Below are 4,334 nucleotides of genomic sequence, written 5' to 3' on the forward strand. Positions count from 1 at the left end.
TTCCCCTTCTCGAGCGAGTAATCCGGCGATCTTCGAAATCCGTGCAGCCCGAGGTTGACCCTGAAAACGCCTAAGTCCTGAATATTTTTGCATCATCATGCCTTGTTCATCATGCCGTATGTCTGCATCCGTAGCTCCGTTTTGTGCGTGTAATATGTCAAATTGTTCGTCTCAACGAGTACATCATTTTGTTCCATTGCATCATATTCATTTGTGCTCATCTTGATGCCTGAATCATTGTTGCGAGAGTGCTTCATGATGTGGTCTGCTGTCTGTTAACATAACGAGCTCTTTTGTCATTTTTGCCATGATTGATGTGTGCATCCTATGAGGTTGATGTCTACATGTGTTTTGATCCATGCTATGTCCTCTTTACGGAGGTGCTTACCATGTCTTTTTGTGATCAATGTGGTGACTAGCACAAGCATGCAAACTAGGCATCGTGATGTTGCTGATTTTGGTCCCTGTTCTGCTGTTATTTTGATGCCATGTAAACATGTCACTACAGATAGATCCATGCATATTTTGAGATACTTCAGTAAGGGTGTTTTGAAAATATAGTTATTGTATATCCATTCATGTCCCTGTTGGCAATTATGGAGTAGTCTAGCATGTCATTTTCGTGCTCTACTTTTTCTTCAAAATGTTTCCTGGCAGATTGTTTACATGTTATTCAATTTTGCCAAGGTTGTTGTAGTTGATCCTTGCATGCTATGAACTTGTTCTTGCCTTGGTTTGTTTCATAAACATGTCTTCTTGATGATGCTATACTTCTCTTGTCATGCAATGACTTGTGGTGAGTGAATCGAGCTTGTTAAGTAGGGTACTTGCTGTTGCTGTTTTGCTAGGCTGAATCTGTTATTTCGTGATGCTATGTAAACCTGTTTCTACAAATCATTCTATGCATAATCTGGAGATGGTCACTAAATGTGTTTTGTTCTACATGTCATGCTCTATCCATCCATGCCTCTGGTTGCATTTATAGCCTGCTGTAGCTTGTTGTTTCCTTGCTCCAAAGTTGCTTCATAATGTTGCTGTCAGCCTGTTAACATTAAGTTCAGTTGTTGCCATGTGTTTTCCTAGTGTTCCATGCACCCTATGAACTTGCTATTGCCATTCCTAGCTTCTTAAACATGCCTTCTTACTGTTGGTTGCCTTGCCATGCCATATATTGCTCTGTAGTGAGTTGCACAAGCTCATTCACATGCCTTCATAATTCTGTTTCTGCCATGTTTGAATCTGTATTATAACTTGCCATGTTTACATGGGTGCCATCATATTTTCTGATCCTTTTTGGCTCATGGTCAGTAAGGGACTTTTGATCTATGGGTTTAGTAGATTCATGCCATGCCTTTGTTTTCCATGATAAATTCCTGTAACATGTTGTTTGATAGCTCTAAACATTGCAACCTGATGTTATTTTCTGCAAAGTCTGGATTGTTATTATTTGCAATCTTGCCATGTGTGTTTGAGCATGTTCTAGTGATTTCTGGAGTTAGCTCAGTGTTCATGTTTTGTTATGCTTTACCTGTACATCATGCCCATGCCTTTTGTTTTCTTGTTGAGGTCCTATAGCATGTTGTTTTGATGCTTGCAATATGCCTAGTTGCTGTTTTGGACAGATTGTTGCTATAACTTGTAGTGTGTGTGTTGAACCGTTGCTCCGTTTTGAGTGTGCTCTATATGAAACTTGCTTAGATTTACATGTAGCTTCATATTATCATGTTGCATCCATGTTTTGAGGTGTTTGCTTGATGTTTGGGTGCATTTTGCATCAATGCCATGTTTAACTTGTTTTGCTCATATCTTCTAGGCCGTAGCTCCGAACTAAATGAACTTGATATGTAACTTGATTAGAATCTCGTGTAGATCATCTTTGTGCATCTTAACTTGCTGTTTAACAACTTGAACATAAGGTTTATTCAGATCTGGACCAACTTCGAAATATGCATATGAGGACTTACCGAAATTGTTACATGTTGTTCCCGGCCTCATTTAAACTTGCCTTGATGTGTTGCTCTTGTTTGCATCATCCCTTGCCATGAGTAGCTTCATGTAGCTTTGTCATGCATCATGCTTGGTTGTGCATCATGTCTTGTATGTGTGTGGTGTGTTTACCATGTTGTGTGCTTCTTTTCGATAGTTCCTGTTTCGTTGCGATCGTGAGGATTCGTTCGTCTACGCTTGGTTCGGCTTCATCCTTTCGTCTTCTTCATGGACTCGTTCTTCTTCCTTGCGGGATTTCAGGCAAGATGACCGCTACCCTGGATCTCACTACTATCATTGCTACGCTAGTTGCTTCGTTCTATCGCTATGCTGCGTTACCTATCTTTTGCTCATCAAGCCTCTCAAATTGCCATGATCCTCTAACCTTTGACACCCTTCCTAGCAAACTGTTGCTTGGCTATGTTACCGCTTTGCTCAGCCCCTCTTATAGCGTTGCTAGTTGCAGGTGAAGTTGAAGATTTCTCCATGGTGGACAGGATTTTGGTTGGGATATCACAATATCTCTTATATTATTAATGCATCTATATATTTGGTAAAGGGTGGAAGACTCGGCCTTATGCCTGGTGTTTTATTCCACTCTTGCCGCCCTAGTTTCCGTCATACCAGTGTTATGTTCCTGGATTTTGCGTTCCTTACGCGGTCGGGTGATTTATGGGACCCCCTTAACAGTTCTCTTTGAATAAAACTCCTCCAGCAAGGCCCAACCTTGGTTTTACCATTTGCCTCACCACCACCTATCCCTTTCCCTTGGGTCGGCCAACCCGAGGGTCATCTTTATTTTAGCCCCCCCGGGCCAGTGCTTGTCTAAGTGTTGGTCCGAACTGAGCAACCTGCGGGGCCACCTCGGGGCAACTCGAGGGCTGGTTTTACTCGTAGCTTGACTCATCCGGTGTTGCCCTGAGAACGAGATATGTGCAGCTCCTATCGGGATTGTCGGCGCATCGGGCGGCTTTGCTGGTCTTGTTTTACCATTGTCGAAATGTCTTGTAAACCGGGATTCCGAGTCTGATCGGGTCTTCCTGGGAGAAGGTATATCCTTCGTTGATCGCAAGAGCTTGTCATGGGCTAAGTTGGGACACCCCTGCAGGGTATAATGTTTCGAAAGCCGTGCCTGCGGTTATAGGCAGATGGGAATTTGTTAATGTTCGGTTGTAGATAACTTGACACCATATCCGAATTAAAACGCATCAATCGTGTGTGTAGCCGTGATGGTCTCTTTTCGGCGGAGTTCAGGAAGTGAACACGGTTTTGGGTTATGTTTGACGTAAGTAGGAGTTTAGGATCACTTCTTGATCATTACTGGTTGACGACCGTTCCTTTTGCTCTCTTCTCGCTCTCATTTGCGTATGTTAGCCACCATACTTGCTTAGTCGCTGTTGCAGCCTCACCACTTTACCCCTTCCTTTCCCTTTAAGCTTTGCTAGTCTTGATACCCATGGTAATGGGATTGCTGAGTCCTCGTGGCTCGCAGATTACTACAACAACAGTTGCAGGTACAGGTTATGCGATGATCATGACGCGAGAGCGATGCTTGCTTGTTTGGAGTTCTTCTTCTGCTTCTTCTTCGATCAGGGGATAGGTTCCAGGTTGGCAGCCTGGGCTAGCAGGGTGGATGTCGTTTGAGCTTCTGTTTGTGTTTCATCCGTACTCGGGTGGTGCTCTTATGTATTATGATGTTGTATTCGTGTGGCATTGTTTGCCTCTTGTATATATCCCCATCTATTATGTAATGTTGATGTAATGATATCCACCTTGCAAAAGCATTTCAATATGCGGGTCTATCCTTGGTGGGACCTTCGAGTTCCTTTTGGATAGGGTCGCATATTGGGCGTGACAAGTTGGTATCAGAGCCTCGACCGACCCTAGGATCCCCCCTTGATTGATCGTGTAGTTTGGTCGTTGTTAAGTCTAGAAGAAAACTGTTTTATGAGTCTAGTTATATCGGAGAGTAGGAATTCTTTTTACTCCTCAGCCTCTTCGTCGCTCTGGTGAGGAATCTTGACGTAGGTGTTTTGAACTACTCCTCTTCCCTTCAAATTTTTCCTTAGGATCACGCAGTTGGTTTCCGATCGTTGTTCCTCAGCTCTTTTCATCCGGTGCATTTCTCGTCAAGTTTACTCAAGCCTCTTCTCCGTTGCCAAGTTCAATCCTCAGTTGTTTTTCTTTTCCCGCCCGCCCACCCTCCTTTCTTCTTGGAATCGAGTCCGTAATCGAGTATCCATCCTACTCGTGTGAAGTTTTTGCTCTCTCTCTTCAATGATTTCAACAGGTGTTTTCTCTTCAAGATATTCGTCGATTTCCCCTTCCAGGTTGCCTTTGTTTTCCCG

Source organism: Triticum dicoccoides, chromosome 7B, assembly GCF_002162155.2.
Source record: "Triticum dicoccoides isolate Atlit2015 ecotype Zavitan chromosome 7B, WEW_v2.0, whole genome shotgun sequence".
NCBI lineage: Eukaryota > Viridiplantae > Streptophyta > Magnoliopsida > Poales > Poaceae > Triticum > Triticum dicoccoides.